This window comes from Ooceraea biroi, chromosome 12, assembly GCF_003672135.1.
Source record: "Ooceraea biroi isolate clonal line C1 chromosome 12, Obir_v5.4, whole genome shotgun sequence".
In the NCBI taxonomy this organism is placed as follows: Eukaryota; Metazoa; Arthropoda; class Insecta; order Hymenoptera; family Formicidae; genus Ooceraea; species Ooceraea biroi.
Window position 1 is genome coordinate 9,196,348 of NC_039517.1, and position 21,652 is coordinate 9,217,999.

General features: G+C 45.3%; 1 protein-coding gene across 4 annotated transcripts in view; it reads left to right on the forward strand.

Annotated features, from left to right (window-relative positions):
• The window catches only part of LOC105282227 (protein Fe65 homolog), a 151,985-nt gene that overhangs the window by 16,470 nt on the left and 113,863 nt on the right, over positions 1 to 21,652 (forward strand). For 3 of the 4 annotated variants that reach the window (XM_011344032.2, XM_011344031.2, XM_011344035.2), the window contains exon 2: positions 3,548 to 3,604. The exons of the other annotated variant lie outside the window; for it this stretch is intronic. The gene's annotated coding sequence lies outside the window, so the exon portion shown is untranslated. The remainder of the gene's footprint in view (positions 1 to 3,547; positions 3,605 to 21,652) is intronic. 4 annotated transcript variants of the gene reach the window in all.

Here is a 21,652-nt window from a genome sequence, read left to right on the forward strand (position 1 = left end):
GAAATTCCGCGAAATTCTTTGAAAAGACGGACACGGTTCGAGCGCGCGGCGACGGGCGGCCATGATGATTGCCGTGTGACGTCATCGATCACGATTCCGCGACGATTAATACTTCGCAATTACACAATTGGGGATCGTTCGGTTCGGTACTATCGGCACTCGTTCTTTCGCGAAATTCACTCGCGTTGGCTAGGTTAGGTGAAACGCGCGATAAATACGACACGATCGCTCCGGGATTCCGAATCGGCGACGCGACACGACGAATATTGCGGCGTTCGGCGGTTCGACGAGCCGGCCGACGAGCGGCGGAGATGAACGACGATTACGGACATCCGACGACGCAGTCGATCGTGATCCCGCGATAATTAACGTTCCACGATGACCGTCCGTCGTTCAGCACGTGATGGTGACGATGATTCGTCCGTTTAATCGCGAAATGTAATGGCAAACGTACGTCAACCTGCAAAGTGATCGCGCCATTCACGTAGCGAAGTAATCGTGACGTCACGACGCTAGTCAAACCAATAAACGCGCGCTACCTGTGCCGGGTTCGTAATAAATCGAGGTATCGTGGAATTATTATAATTTGTTTATGGACATCTAATAATTGCGTGTCGTAATTATTAAATCTCTGTGAATTTGATTTACTTTAACCTCATTCTCATTGATTTCATCGTTGTAATCGTGCAGTCGAAATAACCTATTTACCGTCGGATATTTTATTCATGAGATTATACGTACGGATTCTCAACAATGCTTCATTATCATCGGGCAGTCGTCGGTTTGTCGTTATAGCTCTATAGCTCTTTGCTTGTTTCGCTATGGTCTTTATCGTAATTTCAGGAATCGATCTATTAAATGTACTAAAACATACGATAATAATACGACAACTAAAACGAGAATAGTAATTAAATTATTATAAAAATGATCAGTTATCTAATATGTTAGTTTAATTAAGAAATAGAGAGAAAGAATGAGAGTAGTTGAAATATTTTAAACACAGAAATTTGATACATTTCTCTTTCGCAGGTTGATTTTGAAAATCTCTTATATTACTTATTTACTTTATTACTATATTGATATCAAAATTAAATTAAGAGTAAGAGATTTAATTTTTACGTAATAATAATATACGAAATTACCCGCGACTCGAGAAATAATAAGAAACTCACGATAAAAATATTTATAACATTGTAACGTATGCATATCCGCGTTTACGTTTTATTTGACTAGCGTAGTCACCTGCGAGCTTTTCGAGTACACGCTTCGTTGCGAGGTCACAGTCGCGCCTCGATCTCTCTGTGTTTTGCACGTCGCGAATCAAAAATGAGTATCTCTCGAGAACGCCTAATTGAACGCGCGAAGTAGATAATCGAAGTGGAGTATTATATAATTAACGTGCACGGTCGCATTTAAAGGTTATCATTCGATGTTCGTCACGGACGAACAATCCCTCCGACAAGCATCGGCGCGAAGTTGGCTCCACTTGGTCGGCAATTTAAACTTGCCGACACAGTGCATCGCGCGTGCAACGGACGTTGGAAGTGTCGAAAGTTGTTCGCGTTACTTTCTCGTTCGAAACGTATTGTTTCAGTGATAAGTTCTTCGGGAGTGCCGCGCAAAGTGCAAAGAGCGAAAGTCGCGTCGCATTGATTAACAGGCGCGATCGCGATTAGCCGTAGTTTGGTTTCACTTCGCGTCGTCGCGAGTGAGTGAGTGAGTGAGCGAGTGAGTCCGAGACAGCAAAGTTTCTCGACAAAAAGATGATGGCGGCGGATCATCCGGTACAGTGAGTAAATTTATCTTAATTTTGCATAATGAATTGTTTGTTTGGCTCATGTGCAAGTATTTCATTCTTTCTGTCTTTATGACTAATAAAATTTTATCAGTGATTTCGCGTCTTTGTATTATTAATCTTTAGGAATCCGTTCGTGTCTTTCTTTTAACAAGAATACGTAAAAAAAGAAAAATAGTTTATGGCTTTATTATAATATTTTATTTTGAAGGTAAGAAATAAGAAAGATAGACGGCTCAATTTAAGTTTATTTCTATGCTTATTAATCGTCTCGTTTGCCTCGTAATTATTAAATAATTATTAAATTTATTCGTAATTATTAAATAAATCATTACAAATTACGAGGCACGTAGTTTGAAGGCATATAGAACATTCCCTCCCGCGATATCAAGCTACCAACGTCGTGTGCTTAATACCACAACCGTCTCGTGAAAGTTTCCTTTCGACGGAGGACGTGCACTCGTCTCTCCCCGAGAGGTGCAACTTGTGCTTCGTGACGAGCCCGCGAAACTGTAGGCGGACTGCTCAAGCTCCCGCGGTGTGTCGAACGGCCAAGCGTACATTTGCAACTGCTTTCCGCCGTTGACGACGACGACGATGGCGCGAGAACACTCGAGTACTCGCCGTGTACTCTTCACGTGGCAAGTCCTCCTCCTGCCCGAGGACGCGAGTCTCGAGGACGCTCTTCCGCCGCTCGTTCGCTGCTTCTACCGGATGCGCGTACGAAACACGTAACGCCACACGAACGTATATCGCCCAGTGGCGGTGACGGTCGTTGTGTGTGCGCGATACCGAACACGAGAAACCACTCAGGCCAACCCGTTTGGGGGTGCGTTTGCAGAGACAACCCACTCGCGTGTATTTGTTCTCTTTCACTCTCTCTCCTCCCCCTCTTCCCCTATCTCTTTTCTTCTCTTTCTTTCCATTGCTTTCTCTCTCTTCCGTTCTCTTCCGGATGTACTTGGATTCGCGTGCGTGCCATGACAGAGGGTTGAAATAAAGGAAAGCCCGGTTGTCTCTTCTCTCGGACTCGCGTTGTCGAGCATCCCGCGGTTTACCTCATTTTGTTCCTACGACGCCGGGGTAACCGACATCAAAGGAAATCTTCCTTCGACCTTTTCCCGGCGAGGATCTTCGTTAGGCACGATAATGAAATCGGAGAGGACGGATATCGGATGTTCGGTCGTGAAGTATAGTTGTTATTAGATACGGAAACACGCCAGTTTCTGCGGCACGCTATCGTCCTCTGTTTTACGCTTGTAATTTGCTCGTGAATAAGCCTCGGCGATTGCGTCCATATAACATAGAAAATTTCTTATACCGATTGCGACTTTGAACGAAATTCAATTAATGCGAATAAAAATGCGATTGAAATTGATTCTGATTTTATCTGAAATATTTTTCTGAATATTCAAAAAATATCTCGTCTCGTAAATGTGTGTAGGTACACGCTCATATTTTTCTATTTATTTGAAAACGATTAAAGGCAGAATTCTTATCTTGATAATGTCGTTAAAGAGTAACGTTCATTGTACATTTACTGATAATTTTTCACTGATATAACTAGATAGGATTGACAGGTATTTAATAATGAAATTGCAATTAGCGAGTGATTTATCTCATCGAGGAGATGAAGCGTCGCGATAGCGCGGCTAATTGCCGAGATTTGAGACTCCGCGTAGCCGAAAGTTTCTCCGCTAACGTCGTACTTCCTGCGCGAGTTAACGGTGTTCTTTTCGTTTTGTGTTCCAGGTATCTTTCGTCTAATGCAGTGGTCTTTCCCGCCCGGCGAACTTTATGAAAACTTCGGTAAGCGCAGCGCGGGTTCTCGCAATTTGCCCTCGTTACAGAATGATACATACCAACAGTTTCACGTAGACTAATGGCGAAGTGCTTCCTTCGTTTTCGCGCGTCGCCGAAACTATCGGGAAACTGTTTTGTTTCCCTTGAAAGTAGTTCGTGCCCCGGTCGCGATGCATCATGCACGTTATGCAGGAGACAAGGACGGGGGTGGTTTATGCCGTCGATCCGCGCCGAAGTCCGTTACCGACGAATTTCGGACGAAGAATGTACTTTTCCAAATTTGTGCGCTTCGAAATATTACGTGTGACTCTCTTTTGAGCGCGAAGGGAAGAAAACAGAATTTTTTATAAGTTGAATTTGCGTAATTAGCCATGATATTTGCGTACTTAGTCATAATTTCACGCGACGAGTCATATCTCTGACTTACACCCTGAGACGAACGATTTAACGATTTCGCTTAGACGCGACAGTAAATCACCGAACGTCACCGTAATAACAGCCGACGTGATTCATAATCACTCGAGTATATCTAACGTGGGGTCTAAGAGGCGGCACCGGGGTAACTTCTTAGATTAGATTTCCAGGCATGTCGCCAAATTCGCATTCTTGCGCGGCCATTAAACAACGCTCGGCTGTATAAGGCGCTTCTGATAAAGCCTCGTCGCTATCTCTACCTCTGCCACGGCCTCTGTCTGCCTCCTGGCAGCCTCCTGGTAATTAAGTCGAGTCCACAGCGACGTCGCTTCCATTGTGCCGGGCAAATGGGCTGTTTAGCCCGGGTACATGACTCCATCCCCCTGTTATTGTGCATGTATCGGCGCAATCGATCACCGACCCACATCTCTTGGTCTCTCGATCCCTCTACCTGTTCTTTCGTCGCAGCCTCCCCCTTTGCACCCTCTCTTTGCCGACCAGCTGCTACCTCTTTCCTCGACCTTAGTATTATCAAAGTTTCGATAGATGTACGAGAACGTTCGGCGCGCCGCTGATATGTAGTTTCGACGGTTCTTGCGAAAACACGTCGGTCCGCGGGATCGATTTATTCCCATCCAGCCTCGGACTCACAGAAAACGTCGAAATAATATTTTTACATAATTTGCGACCGATGTTTTTTCACACGAATATTTTCTCGAGACACGTGCGTTCTCGAATCCCCGAATGAAACTCGAAACGAACCCATTTTCAGAACCCGCGGCTCCGTCCTCGCCTAATCGCGCGAGAAGGTCCGGTATGAGGTTTGCGATATGGCGACACGGCCCAACAGATAAAGGTCGTCGATCGACAAATACGAGAGGTACGAGAAATTCGATATACGTCGACGGACGTATATCCTCTTCCGTAACGGGCGAGGAAGCGATGGTGCGACGAGATCGCGCGGAAACGGAACGAAAATATTGTTCCACGAAGAGACATTTTGGCGAGACGTTACCGCTCCGCCCCACGAAACGTATCCGACTCGAGGGTGGAAAATCCAGCCGAAACGAATTCGCAAAAATCCTCTCCGGGGAACGGAGGCCGAGGGCCGCGTGTCTCTCGCCTCCTTCCCGGAGTTCGCTGCGAAGGACTCTTTGACACCGGAGACACTTTAAAAACGTGCCGGGACTGCCTGAGAGCAGGCCGGGCATGCACTCTCGCGGTAACGATTCGCCCGTGCTCGGATGGAATTCCCTCACTTTTATTAATACGGAATTACCTCCTCCCGTCGAGAATCCATTTCTCTTCGCGAGAGACGTGTCGAAAACCGCGCTCGTGCCGCCGCGACCGAATGAGATTTCGCTTCTCGTATATTCGTCGATGTATCTACGTCCCACGAGTGCACTTAAATTTGCTTGGCACCCTCGGCTTGGCAGCTGATCCTTGAAGAACACGCGGGTGGATAAGGCTCTGCAAATATCACGATAAATCTCGGTGAGATTGCGAATGTTTTCGCAAACAAGGGTACTTGATGGTAATATTAGAACACATTTCTAATTACATTATTAACATTTTATTACATTATTTATTCCGGTGACTGTTCACTGCGTTATTATGTATCATAATTATGTATTTCCATAATTTATTTCCCCGTTAATGAGTTTGCCCGTTGATTCGCTTCGCTACATTATAATTACTAATTAAATCTCTACCAGTTACAGCTGTAACACTTGCACGCGCGAAATATTTCGCGAAGTTCACGGCGCGCGTCGCTAAGCATACGTTTCCCACCCTCGGCGAGTAATATTATCTCGCGCCCGGTATGACAAAAACACGTGGCGTACGGTTACTCACGATCGCGCGGAAAATCTAGTTTCGGCAGGAAACTTTCGGCACGATGAACGCACGCGACGCGACGCGTCGCGTATTTTACGTACGTGGCGGGAATGCGCGCACGTGCCGTTCAGCCACTACGTGGGGCGGAAAAGTTTCGCAGCGAAACCGGAAGTGACGTTAATTATTATCGTTCCTCGGAAGCGTGGGATGCGATCGACGTCGCGAGAACGGACGTTGAGGAGTGTGCTGTCGATCGTCGCCTCGTCATTAAGCCTCTCCCCTTCGCGTATCGATCGGCCTCGGGAACCACCTGCCGCTTCCAGAGTCAACCTCGTTCCCGAGGAATTACACGATGTTCGCGGCAGATGCGCCGATGCACCAGTGAGTAATAGCCTCCTCCTGAGTGCGGAAAGGCTTGTCACGAAATCTCCAAGCGATAAATCAATCTAGAGATCAATTAGTGACTAATAGAACGTATATCCGAATGCGTGAAGATGAATCCATAATATTGGCTGTAGGATTGGTTCGAAAAAGATGGCTGATGATTACACAAACTGATATACTCGTTTTTATAATTACTTCAAATGTTTTATTACGTTCGGAAAATGTTTTTTTTTTAATGAATCCGCGTAACATGAGCTTCCTTATTTTATTTTATATTATTTTTTCATATGTTTTAGCGGTTTTGATGAGGAAGGAAATAGAATGCGATACATAAACGCGCGCTTCCGCTTGTCGTTCGCGCTGCTACAGAGAAACATTTGTCTACGCGGCGTCTCCATGATTTATGGCGGTATTATTCGCACCCAGCTACCCTTTCAATAAAATAACATCGATATTCCCCGAGTGGCATTATTGAGACGAATTGTTTTCAACATGTTGCCCCGTTCTCGAACACGCAAATTTTTCCCGTACTCGTTCGGTCATCATCGATATCCGACAGTATCGCCAGTTGTGTATTACCATTCATTATTCGTTGATTAAGCAATGAAATGAGACGTCACAATGCAAAATAAAGTCAGATATTCGAAACAGCGGTAAATAAAAGCAATATAAATCAAAAACTTTTCAATGCAAATGTGATATATAAAAGCCAGTTTCAGAATAATAATTTTATATCTCATCTGTTAAAATTTGTATTGCATTTTTTTCAATTACTGAATTACTGATCAAATGTCGCATCGGAGATAAGTAACGTGAATTCACACGAGAACGACTGACAAGTTAAAATGCATTGACACGTTAAAAGGACGTTGTTGGCAGTCTCGTCTGTCCCAAACTATCTCGCACGAGTATCAAGCGGGCCAAACGCGGATCCGAAAGTTGGCTCTGCAAGCGAGAGGCGGTTACCGACTTAATCTATTAGTAATTGGCATCGAAACTAGGATTGCTCCATTAGTACGCTTCAGTCGAGAACATCAGGGCGCATTAGCGTCTATGCCTACAATAACGGCTTCCCCGTCACTCACCGAGATTCGCCATTAATCACAAGCAAATGGCAACTTGATTCGTTTTAATTAGCGCGATAGCGCGCAAGTCTCAGCCCTTTTGCTACTAGTAAAAGAACAGAAGATCGCGATCGTGCTCCATCTAACGTATATTAATCCATCTCTTAATCCATCCCGGTAATAGTACCAATCCCAATTTAAGTTTCCGGAACAACCCCCAGGCATCCTGCAAAACTTGGAAATCAGGTTTCTGCCTACATACGTCCCAGGACGATTTGCGAAAATTTCTCGAAGTAATCCCCACGGCGGTAATTTTGTCGACAGACGTCGCACAGACCTTACCCTCTGAATGAAGTGTTTATTTCGAAAGCGACGTGAATCGAATTTGATAAATCTTATTACACGTAGCATCAGACGATATCTAGACTCTTTATACACAGCAGTTCCAGGATCTTTTAGCGATCTGTCAGTCATCAGTACCCTTCGATGATTTCGTATCGACTTTTCCTTTAACAAATAATCATCGTCGCGAGCCAATTCTCCATGAAGTACCACCTTTTTTAATAATTATCAAATAAAGCCCGAGCGAAAGTTTCGCAGAGCCACTTCACGGAGGAATTTTTCTTCCCTTACAAATTTGGTGATCCGGCTTTTCTCGCTCGCGAATGCCAATCGTCGTAAGAACCCAGCCGGGATTGCGGCGAGAACAGCTCGGCACACTCCCTCCGCGCGGGAATGGGGATAGTTCTGAGGAGTTTTCGGCCGGCTGGCTGGCCGGATTAATCTGCATATTACCATCCGCCGCGGGGCCATTTGCATTCCCGGGACGGAATACCTGCAGTGCCAGCGTCTTCCGTCGCGTGGCGACGACGTGCCAACGATCCCGCAATGATCGTAATGACGGATGCGGTCGCGGTGCGGTCGCGTCGCACGTACATATGTCACAGGCCTCCGAGCGGCCGTTGAAAGATTTAATTAACGCGGTGAGCAACAGCGACTGTTGTCGCGGGTAAAGATCGGACCCAGAGTATTCTCGTGAAAAATGAAGGTAGACATTAAGGCACTTTTCCGTCATCGTAAATCACGTTGCGCGGCAACTTGAGCAACACGTAATCCTCTAGGCTCCGTCAGATCACTCCGACATATCGAAACAACGTTTCTCGAATTGTTGCGCCAATCACTTCTCCGCTCGCTCTCCGTCATCCGTCTTACCGCCGCGCATTTTTCATGCGCCACGTCAAATCCCTTCGCTCGTCGCGATCTCGCCCTTTTGTTCTAGAAATCCACCCTCGCTCCCTTTTTATTCCTCCCATGACTCTTTCTTTCTTCAATCTCCTTGGTGAATTAGGTGCTCAAAGCGCGCCGTCTACTTTCTCGGCGTCGTTTATGTGTGTTTCGCGGAAGAATAAATCGTTTCCTTCGAGCGCAAATTTATAGTTCACTATCGATAAATTAATCGGAAATACGGAGAGCATCAAAACAAAAACATTGCAACAAAAAATTAGTTTGCACAAATTAATTCTTGAATAATTTTGCAATCGATAATATTTTTAACAATTCCGAGTAGTTTAATTTAATAGAAGATATAATCCAAGATTATTAATTGAAAATTTTATTGAAAACGCAAGCGATTAAACGAGAGACTAACTCGCGAACCTTCCAAGGTTTCTCTTTTAGATCTTGAAATTAAGTGAACAAGTTTGCTTGGTATTTACGGTTATTGGACGGTATAATGGATCAGCAGCGCGAAAACATCAGAGACAGGAGTTTGATAACGAAGTTAATAAGAGTACATCCGCAGTCGCAAGCTTTCTATCCGCGTTTCCCTCCGCAGAGTTGTTGAAAAGTTGACTCGTGCTTTGCGTAATTACCGCAAGACGAAATGGAAGAAAACCGCGATGTCGATTAGAACGCTCGATGGATTTTTCGAAAGTCACGTTCATCGCATTAGAACGTCAAAGCAGAACTCCTCGCCAACTTTGCTACCCCTTGACGCTCCAATTTATTCTCTCACTTTGCAAAATCGCCAAACTCCTGTCGTTGCGAAATATTAAAAATATAATTTCAGATTCGTAATCGGGAAAACGCTCAGATTTCTCTCATTTTGCGGTTATTAATTTTTTACGAGAAAAATCAAGGAAATATGCACAATATTTTTTGCGCTACACATTCGTAAATGAAATATTTTAAAAACTTTGAATAAATGCAAAAAATGATTTAATGTTAGACGATTTAATGTTCAAAGAAAAAAGTGGCAATAATTCTTCTACGTGTACATACAATAAAATAAAATTTACATGTCGCCTGCGAACGTAACTTAAAAGTGAGTTACGAAGAGTTGCAGGAAGACAAGGTAATCAGCATTTGAGACGGAAAATAAAATATGGATGTAAAAATGTGCACTGCCTAAAGTTGTGTACGAGTTCTGCAGGAGTTTTTTTTAGGGACTTTAAAAAGTATCATGTTGTAAAAACATCACGTTCTGACAAGAACGGCGCGTTGCGGCGTATCTTTCGTTAATAAATTCAACCATGCACGAGGGTGGTACATTTCCCGCTGGGGAGTATGCGTCACTTTCCGAGCTTTGTGAACAATACGGTCGGCGAATTCGGCGCTTTGGCATCGCGCCCCGTGGATTAACCCCGTTACTGCCGTCGTATTAATAAAGCGAAGATGTAAAACTGGCGGATTATAAAACTGTCCGCGACGGATTTGCGAGCGGGTGCGATTATTGCAGTCGACGGCGCGCTTTTACGCTGGGTAAACGTCATCGCGAACATTTTCGTAAAACGCCGCCTTTGCACCCGACGCGACGGTTCGCTCTTAATCATCGTGGTCGGAACAAAGAACGCTAGCTTAGTAATAACAGACAGCATTTACGGAAACAAGTACGAGAGAACGAAATAAAGCTGCAATCCGTGGAAAACGAGCGACAAGGCATACCGAAACGTTGTCAAATGAGAAGAATAGAGATTTTGCATTTTACAGTAGATTATTAATTCCCTTTGGCTTTTGGATCGACGTGTCACGTCTAGTATAGTGTAATACTGAAAATTATGCAGCAACATTTAGCGCTAAATGCATGAATATCAGTCATTGTTGTCTGGGAATGTATTAATCCCTCGTGTTGAACGTATTTCGCTATATTCGTATTCGCCGCAATTCTATAATGAGGTAACTGATGCATTAATATGTAATGAGTTGGATATGCCATAAACGACTGATATAATCGAGTCCAGTTTCGATCGATTAGTTGCATAATTAATAAATTCATCTCCGAGTTATCCGGCCCGTTGGTTCCTCGTAATGGACGACTGTTCGACACAGACGCGTTAACGTAATTTTAAATAATTCCTTTCCTCCCGTTTAATTATACGATTCATGAGGTACTGCACTCCCGGCAATTCCGATTTTCTCCCGATTTCCTCCTTTCTCGTGCCGTATCTCCTCTGTCTGCAAGCTCGCAAAGATACGCAACCTCGGTACTTGAGACGAAACGGCGGCTGCTCCATTCTTGACGTATGATAATTTTGACCGAAGTTCAAATTTTGATGCGGGCATGAGGATGGCGGATGACGAGAGTCGTGTAAGAGTATCTTTCATCGGTGCTCCCCCGGGAGTCATCTCGGCGGCGGATCCACCCGAATTCCTCGACAATTTCGGGGAAACCTCTTAGCCACGTGGGACACACGGGTACCTGAGTTTCCTCCACGTTCTCATTTTGAGAACCGTAAACTAGAACAAGCCGCCGTGTCCTCTCTGTCTTCTGCGGAGTGTGACGAAGTGCTCTGGAGCCCGTCCTCCTCTCCTCATGTCCGAACTATCCCGCTCTCTCCCGTCCATCCGTCTCTCTTTCTGTCCATCCACCTTCTCTCCTTTGCCTTCTGTGCCTTTCACCCGCCATCCGCCGAGATTATCCCGATTGTTGCGCAAGATGGCAAGTTTCCAACATTCCATGTCGTTAACACGACTTCCACATCATTAACCTGCCGACGTTTATGCGTCGCAATTTAATTAGCAGTTTAATTAACAGTTTAATAAACCTACGATGCGGCTAATATAGAAGTTTGGTGCTATATTTATCCACTGCTCGACGAAACAAACAAACTTATGAGCTATTCTGAATACATTTCTAAATCTACATCTCGATAACGCTTCCAACAAGATCTCGCCACTTTTGGAATTAATGGCTCAGCCCGAAGACACGCGATTTCATTTGATACGATTTATATCGCAGCGGCACATTTATTATTCGCTTTTATTGAATCTTGAATCTCGAATTTGCAAATTACGATTCGTTCGTCGTCGCACCATCGATGATTCTCTCCTCGTATCCGCGCCGCGCAGACCACCATTCCGTCCATTAAATCTCTCAGCCCGAGAATAAACGTGACGGCGCACCTGAACGATCACTCAATTAGCGAAGCAGTCGTTCGCGTTGCCGCTTACGTCCGCGGTCTATTACTAGCCGCTCGCAAAAACAACACGAAGCGCATAATCGCGCCGAGTACGAAAAAATCAATCCCTTCCTAAAATAACGCGCGCCGGAAGGCGAACGGAGCGATTTCCAAACGACGTCGTGTAAGAGCAACTCACGTGTTCCTCGGCTCTCGTGTTTAAAGTGATTCTTAATACGCTACGGTAGCAGATACGGTGTCGCTTGTTGCGACGACCGCAAGCTTACAGACTAGGGAACCGCCTGAAAATAAAACATTAAAAATACCATCGCGTCCGCGGCACAGTCGGTCTCGATCGAGCGGATTCGTAGGAGGGTCAAAGGAAACGCGATCCGGCGGAAACGGAGGTTTAATCTCGGGAAATACGAACGACGGTGGGCGACGCGTTACGACTGCACGGGTGCACAAAAGGGCGCGGGACGGACTGCATTTTATCGGGCGTATTTTCACGGGAAGCTGAAGGGGTGGCGGGAGGATTCGATGGTGGTCGCTTGCGCGAGCTTGCGGCCGACAGCATGAATGTTTGATGGAGCGAGCCGGATCGCTCGGAAGTACCAGAGAATCATCCCTCTCTGACTCTCTCTTCTCCTCTCCCTTTTTCGCCGTCCGATATTACCCGCGATAACGTCACTCGTCGATCAAATAAAGGGACCCGACGCGGCGGGTAGGTCGGCACGGGGTGGGTAAAGTGACTGACAGGTTACGTGGGTTGGAGGCGCCCAGGGCCGTGATTCGTTTCACGGAGGCAACCCCCTCGTAGGATTTGGAGTTTAAATCCGTCGTGCTCTCTCTCTCTCTCTCCCTCTCTGTCTCTCGCTTTCTCTCTGTCTCTCTCTCTCTCTCCCCCCCCCCTGCCTCTTACTCTCTGCCTCTCACTCTCTATTTCTCTTCCTCTCCTCTCGTTTCTTGAAATCCACGCGAATTTAATTCGCGCACACACGCGCCACGAATTTACTTCGGTCGAACGTACGCGAGGTAACTCCCTATCGATCGCCGCATCGGAACGTGTATTTTCCGTCGCAAATTAAAACAGTTCGCTGCGCGCGCGCGCACTCGCGTACGGCGCTTCGTTACTGTTTACCCTGACCGAGTTTCAGAGTTATTTTTTTTTATTCGTTGCGCTTTGTGCGATAGAGGGAAACCAATAGCCCGACGTGTCTAACGCCGCCCATGGCTGCACCGTTCCAGCGTAATTACGTTCTAATTGCCGGAGAGTGCGAACCCATGGGTTCCTTCGTGTGGGCGCAAGTGCGTCGTCCTAGTGTCGTCGGCGTCCTTTTTATAATGAAGATAATCATTCCTGCGTGACTCACATGATCAGAAACTTTACACTACTGCGAAATAATGACGTACAACGAGCGTAAAAATAGAAATAATCGTCATTTCGTTACGTAATTTTTAGTACGTGTACCAATATTGTTACAGAGAGAAGCAAGTAAAGATTGCACCAGCAAAAGGTATTACATGGCTGCAGTAATATAAAGTTTATAACTACGTTACGTTTGAGGAAGTAATCACGGCTCGAAATGCTCCGTTGACGCGTTAAAACTGAAACTTCGGAATTGTTTCTTCAATATTAAGGGGTTCTCTTTTATTGCCTCGCAGACTTAGCTCGTTGTCCTTCTGGTGCAATCTTATCTCGTCTTACGGCGCTCACACTGCACAACAATCTTAGAACATACGCAGGGCTTAAATTTAAACGAATCGCGTCCGTCGTAAAGGTAGACCTGCGTCATAAATTAAAACGGGAATCTTCACGACTCGCTACTTGCTACCTCCCAGGTTCTTTTTAGAGTCGTCCGTATTTATTTCATGACGTCATCTTTTATTTATTATTTATTCCTCTACATAGTACCTATTAATCCACAACAGACTCTTCATGTACACTCTCCCAGGTGCATATAAAATGCACAGAGATACTTTGTTACATATTGTTGCCGTGTACGTGGCTCTACACACTACCAAGATTTACATCAATAGATTTAATCCGATAAAACCGGGAGTCGACTTCCGTGTCCGTTAATAGACCCCCGTGCTTTGTACTCGCGAGAGTTGTCTGAGTCACCCCCTCGAATGCACCACGTTTCTCGCCACGTGGCGGCTGGTTGGGCACCACTGGACTGGCGCCAAGTTGGCTGGAACCTGACACGCGATCAATCAACCTGCTGCCTTGTCCCCTGGCTGGGTTCACTCGCTTCGGACCTCCTCACCTGAGCTTGAATTCGCATTCCTGGCACGATATATGAACCTTCTGCAACGGAAAGACCGAGAATTTACGACTGAAACATCGATCGGTGCTGATGCCCGCGTAAACAGCGCGCGAACGGAATCTTGCAAATTATGCTGTTGTAAAGAGGAGGGCAAGGAAAAATTGCCGTGTCGTTAAAGACGATGTGGAAACGATATTAGGAGCATAGCAAAATTATCTAGTCGCCTAACGATCATTTTTTCATATTTTATATCGTATTTATACCTAAAGCAACTATCAACGTTTTTCGTATATTTTTTGCGATTGTGCAATTACACTCGGTATTACTGACAAGCCTCGGTTATTTCGCGATTGGTATTTTTCCGTAGGCGATGAAGCTTCGTTTCGTCGCGAAAAATGAAATTTACGCGAAAACAGAAATTCACGCACGGAATGGAACGCCGGTAACTCTCTGTCGGAGCGTCGTTCGATGATGCGTCAAATACATTTGAATTTATATTGGGAGCCAGCTACCGCCTTCGTACAATCGGCCCTCCCCCACACCGCCCTTCCCGCTCCCTGCAACCGTCTCTAGCAAACCGTGTAAATCCTCATGTAAATTCTCCTTTCGAGGGATAACCTCGACTCACTCGCAAATCCGATTGCCGAGCTCTATTGCGGTATCAAAAGCCATTTCCATGTAATCTGCGATTCGTTGATGGCCGATACCTGTACACTCACATATTTCCGCGCGCGCGCGCGCATGATGGGTACTATTGTTTATATTAATTCCATATCTCTGCCGTGAAATTCGATACTTTCAGCTGGATGGTCGTGCACGTGTTGGCTGAGTATCGATTTGCTCACGTAACTGCGAGATCCTCGGCTTTGACCCTCCTGTATTATTTCTCACACACATTTTATGATATTACTTGCTCTGATATTTTCCAAAGTTATTGTTATTAGAAAAAGATATTAATTATATTCGTCGCTACACAGAATGATCTTGCGACATGTCGTCTTCCAAATAGATCAGCCATCCCGAGCCGAATTGCTCGATGTTAGCGTCAACTAGTAGGGAATAAACAGAATCGTTTAATAAAAATCTCTGAGGAACGCCGATTAAATGTAGATTAGCTGAATTAAAGATAGGAGGATCCCCCGCAGGAGCCGGGGAGGGACATGAACCCGATAGTTTCCCCCTTTATATAGCGAAAGAATGGATATCCTCAAGACTTTGCCTGTGTGCGGATAAGGGTTAACCACGAGAAGAGGAGGACAAGATCACCGTGTCAGATTACATAAACTGTTCTATTCTGATCCCGCAGAGCATTGCGTGTCCTATGGAACCTGCGTCGTCGTCCGCGTCGAGTAAAATCTCATTTGGCCGAAGGGCGAAGGCCACTACGAGAGCCGGGTACGGGAGTTGTATGTACATGTGGTGGCGTATCCGGAGACGGGATAAAATTACGTCGAGTTTGTCGGCTTTACGAGCAAACGCCGGCGACACGTCGACGTGCGGTCGGTGTAACAAGCAGAAACCAGTAAATTACGTCTCGCCTTACCTGGGCCGCGGCGTGATGCACACGACGAGCTCCATTTTAACTTAGGGCACTCCGCGTACCACCGCGTTCCATCCCCGGATGGTTGAAACTTTAACGACGTCTGCTGCCTGCCGGGGTCGCACGGGATACGGAAACGGTGATGAAAAACGTCCCTTGCGACGAATTATTCCGAGTTACGTAAAGTCGCGTACGATCGTTCGATCAAATCGATGAAAATCGTTGGTTCGTGAATGCGAGGATGAGGCTGCAAAACGCGAAATAATTACGGATTTGTAGATTTATAATTATCACGTAGAAATAAAAACGTAGAAGTAGACGTAAGCTAGGACGAGACGGAGAGCAGCGAAAATCGCGTCTCAATGATGGCAAGATTTTTGGTCTGAAGTAATAGAAAATCGGCGGGTTTTATAGGTTGCGGTGGGGTCGCAGTAGCGCCTTTGCGCTGTATGTACGAAGAGAAAAGAGAAATATTACGAAATCCTCTCGTTTTATGAGGCGCCTTCTCGGTAAGGTACGAAAGGTAAATAGGATCAATTTGCACGCGCGCGCGTTTCTGAAAGTATACGCTAAACAAAAAAGAATCCCTCTTATGGCGAGCAAGTAACGCGCGCGCGCGTTTTACGGAACGTCGGTCTCGAGTGTAACCCAGAATGCTTTGTCGGAACACAGTGAACTTGTCCATTTTCCACAGAGACATCCGCCGAAGGGTGAGTAGCGAGATGGGGGAAACTAGCCATTTGCATTCAAATCAAAAATCTTAATGACGAGATTCTCGTCGGCGGAGAGCCGGCACTTCGATTTGGAAGATTCCGTCGGTTCGCTGCAACTTGAGGAGGAGGAAGACCCCTCTTACCCCTAATGTAATCAACGGGGTGCCCTGGGGGTGAAAAATTCGTCCAAGATCTCCACCGGCACGTCCCGTCCACTTTCTTGAGCGACGTCGGATATTCTTACCTTCCCGCGTTCGTTGCTATTTGTGTAGAATTATGATTCGGGTAACTTGAGCGAGAAATCAACTATCTAACTAACAGTAACGCATAAATGTTTTGCGTGGATATTGCGTGGAATTATTATTGCGATGTGTTTATTACGGGGTAATAATGTTGCAACATCGAGATTAGACATGATTAATTAATGCACGTGCACGCAAAATTGTAGAATAAATAGCTTCGCGTTTAATAGCAAACTACAGCTAGAATTAACGCGTAATAATTTTTGCTTCGGGAATAATTCAGGAACGCGAGGGTAGAGTGAATTAGCCCGACGGGGCAGCAGTAAAAACGCAATTAAAAGTTCAAACTAAACGAGAGGTCGGAAAAGTAAACGTACAACAATATTTCTGAATATTTAATATCATATTAAACCATTATGCCATAATGCGCTTCGTGTGAACTTTGATCGGTGCAATGCAATTTTTGTTAATTCAAAAGTAATAAATAAACACTATTTATAAATATTGATGCAAAGTATTATCATGTATTCGTTTGGAATTTAATTTATACGCCGCAATGCATAAATTTATCAATAAGAGAGAAAGGAAGAATTAAATTGTGATTACAAAGTTACACTCTACGCACAAGCGAGTCTTCAAATTTGTTAAAAATTATAAATGATAAAAATTAACTTGATATATTTTGTATCTCTACATTTTCATAAAATGTATTTGTTGTAACTATTTACTAGAGTACTAAATAATTTTTTTAAAACGTCTACATTATAAAACATCTCTCTATCTGATTAAATTTGCATTTGTCGATGATGACCGAAGTTTCGTCTTTGCCAGCCAATAATAAGAGCGACCCTCAACAAATTAAACTGATTAAAAAATCATTAATGCGTTCAAACAAAATAAAATTCACATTAAATGAAATTTTAGTTTTAATTGAACGATCACCGAATATCGCCCTTTGTCCACTATTCGCCCTTTATACACATTTCGCTTCCGACAATTTCATCTTGATTATCATCTCGCATCCCTTTCGCGCGCTATCGTGCACCGTGAGGATTTAAATGGAATTCATCGTGGAGCCCACCACCGGTATTGTGGGCTTCCCGAAGCGACGATATCGCGCGATCCATCTGGCACAGGTTTACCATTCATAAGCCTTCGCCGTGGCTCGCGATTTTCCGCAGCCAGGTGATATCGAGTCTCGCACCCAGATTTTCTCGCGGCTACGACCGAGATTGCAGCCGGTAACGATGCGGCGATGATGTTTACCCAGACGCCGAGGGTGGAAACGATCCTGCAGGATTCGCGTGTACGTGCTCGAGGACTTGCCCGCAGTTGTGAGCCCGCGCCCTTGGTGCATGCCACTTCCTCTTGATGTTAATCGCGAGAGTGTTGCGAAAATCGGCGAGAAGGCCCGCGTGAAATGCACCCTTCGCGCGGATTAGCGGAGGGTGAACAGAACTTGAAGGTGTCAAGTGTTACCTCAAAATTAAAACTCAGCTAAAGTTTATCATTTTGATGTCAAAGAAGGAAAGTTTGACGTTATGGCAAGTATCGTGTTTGGTTTCATATCAGACTATCAAAGTATCCGTATAAGAAGAGAAAATCAGATAAGATGGAATAACTTACGTGTACAACTGTAAGATAAACAACGCCGTACGAAAGCTGAGCTCATGAAAATTCACGCGAGTACTTGAGTGTTAGCGGAAACTCCGCTATAATCCACACTTTCCATTAGACTTTCCGTTAGTCTTACGCGACCCGCGTAACCCTTTTGGAAAGTCTAACGGTGTATCGATAACACGTAAAGGCATAAACGTCTCGATCAAAATTTCTTCCAGCGGAAGACTCATTGTTTAATATTATCTTCGTCGAGGGTGGCAAAACCACGTTTCGGGAACAATACAGGAGTCGTGGTTAATCCGCTGACCACGGTTCCGGGTTCACAGCCGCGAGATATTTCACGTTCCCCGAATTCCACGCGTCGTGAAATTTTCAGACAGGACTAGACAGGATCCGTGGCCGCGGACCCACAAATCACGACCCGGTTTCGTGAGGCGATTAAGGATGGCGTTTAAGACCGCTTTATGAATGGTCATGGCGCGGCGGAACAGTGTCTCGTGCCGAATAGCCGTACGTTTTGCGCGGGCATTTGACAGCGGGGTGAAAGGGCAGATCGTTCCAGTTTCGAGTAAGTGAGGAGGATGGACGATGTCGACGACGACGATGATGACGAGCGCGGGGATAGTCATCGTGGCGCCCGTTTGTCTGCCGCCTCTGCTGTCGACTGCCTTCTTCTAACCGTCCCTCTCACCTCCCCGCTTTGCGTTGTCCGGAAAGTTGCCAGTACCGGTATCGCGGTACTTCTGCCTGGATCGTGATTTATCTTACCTGATAATAGCGCAATTCTGCGCAAAACTACTCGCGAATTCGATCCAGTGTTCATGTGAATCGCGTGCGAGTAACGAGGGGGCGAGAATTTTAACTCGGGTGCACACCCGGTCTTTACGAATGTAATTACGGCTTCCGCTTAACGGTACGTACACGTGAATTTATTTATCGTATCCTCCCCGTTACTCGCGCCGGATTAGCTTAACGAGCATTTGAGAGACACGATTCTAATATCTCTCCCAATTAACTGAAAGAAATTATAAGATTTAATTTTTATTCGGTTGGTTTTTATATTTCTTTATTACCTTGTATGTTTTTCGTTAAAATTTTCAATTTTGACGTTATACTACCAACCATGAATTTTGTTTTTATTTGCGCACAATGTTTATGCACCAAACTAAATAATCAATTTGTTGAATGATTTTAAGGATTTTTAGGCCATAGACGTGAAACAACATATCAGATCGGATAAACAAAGAAATCTGCGAGCGTTAATTGTCATGCATCGCGTATGGATGCGTATTCACTGCCGCAATACGCGCAAATATCGCGATGTATTGACAAACGGAAATGTATTGCTAATATTTGCGCTCGCCACGACGATGCTAACCAATTCGATACTCGTTATCAGGAATCCGGAATCGAACCGGTATTTAATATCGATGATTGAAAGTACCGGATTTTACTGAATGTGTGGCGCGGGAAAACACGTATTTCACGAATATTACCAAATATTGGATCGCATTTGATGGAAGTGCATAATACGCAGCGTGTCCCATAACTATCAAATGCAATTATTATGATAAACTCGTTGATTCAATGTCGATATATTCGCTTAAAAGAGTCCATCTCTTTTAGCGAGCTTTATGGAGATGCAAAATACTCAAACACGTGGATGTGCTATGTGAGACCGAGATGTCCCGAATCTGTCTTAACCACCCCTTAAATCACGCGTGTGCAGTGTCTCCCTCGTACATTCACGACGTATCCGACACAATTCATCAGATCGATCGCCCGCTCCGTGAACCAGAAAATTATGCAGCTTCGATTTCGCGCGTCCCAGAACTATGATCGTTCTCCGTGGCACAGGATCTGAAGGGATCTAGAAAGAAGAGGAAAGAAGATGATTCTTTTTCTTATAGAAATCCACGGTGATTTTTCCACGGTTACATTCCGCACACGTGCAGCCAACAAGTCGCGTCGCAATTTTCTTATGAAATACATCACGCATCCGCGGATTAAGGCGAGAGTCCTGTCTAATTTTTTTGAAATACGTTTTTCGAGAAAAACGCAGACCGAGATCGCGGAGTTGAATCCACCATTGCTCGGATCCGTCCCACTTTCTCGCGTTCACAGCAATAGATTCGCAAAGTACAAACGATGGCGCGCGCTGTCGCGCGAGGACGATAGAAGAACTCTAAATTACGATGTAATATCGCAGACGAATTCCGGTCATGTGCTGCACAAATAACGCTACATATCTGCCATTCCCCGAGTAATTTCCACGACGGCGGTGACGCGCGCGGAATCCTCCCAGCCTCATAAGCCGCGAGCATTATACCGGTTACGGTAACGAATATCCCCTCGAAGGATTCCGCGGAGATAATTCCGTCATGTTTATCGTTGGTGTCGCACGCGGGATCCTTCGATCTCCATGAAGGATAGGGCCCGGATGTCGCCTACCCGTCGAATTCCGATCCGCGGCATTTCGGAGATGCCGAAGTTCGCGGTAATTTCCCGCGACGTGATCTCCAGCCGCGCGCATAGAACGTAATCACGTACGTGCACGATGGGAATTTACGCGTAGGCGATCGGATTAACGGACGAGATGTTTTAGCATGCTTGTGTCTTGCCACGTACGACTCAGACGATCCACGAAGGAGACGTCTGCATCTGCATGGCCAGGAACGTAGCTCCTGTGCGTGATAATGCATTCTCCTCGATGTGAATAGAACTCCTCTAGCCTTTCGAAACATATTCCCATTGACGATGGGATTTCAATTTGATGTGCCTTTCGATCGATCGTTCCTTCATTAATAAAAGTTTATTAATAAAAGTTATATTCTTATTGAACGAGTTTGAATCGAAGCATCCGCGCTTTCATGTAAAATTGATGATTCTCAGAGATGAATGTGTGTCTTTGAATGTTCCTCTTGACTTGTAAAATATTGGAGAAGTCTTTTACCGCTGAAACTTCGAAACACACAATCGAGCCCGTACCACAGCTCCCGTCACATCTCCTCTTTAATTATTTTCTCTCTGGCTGCTAAGAACCATTAATTTATGACGCTCGAAGACAAAACCGGATTTATCTCTGGTCTGGTGAAACCCTGATGAAAGCCAGCTCCCGCCTGCCATTTGTCATCACGGCACACCGGGTGCATCGGGCACTTATCACAGCCTTGTCGCCGTGAGATCACTCGATGCATTCACACCCGCGCCAAGTCTGACGTCATGCATCGCACGGAGTGGCCGGCTCCACGGGAATACCTCTCCTCCCATTGGATCACTTCCGGTTTTCCGACTGTCACGCTCCATTTGCGTCGGTTCAGTGCCGCATCGCCGGCGCCCGCGATCGAGCGTGTCCGCGTATCCTCCGAAGAATATCCGCGGAAACCTCGCGATCTGGATGTATCGTGTGTGCATGCGTGCGTGCAATTTTTCCGCGGGTATTCACGTTGTTCATCGGTTAGCAAACGTGTGAAAAAATGGTGCGTGCTTAATCGTTTGGATACTGACCTCCTAGAAAGATACATGAACGGACAATCTTTAGAATATATAGTGATAGATTTGAAAAATATTTTCT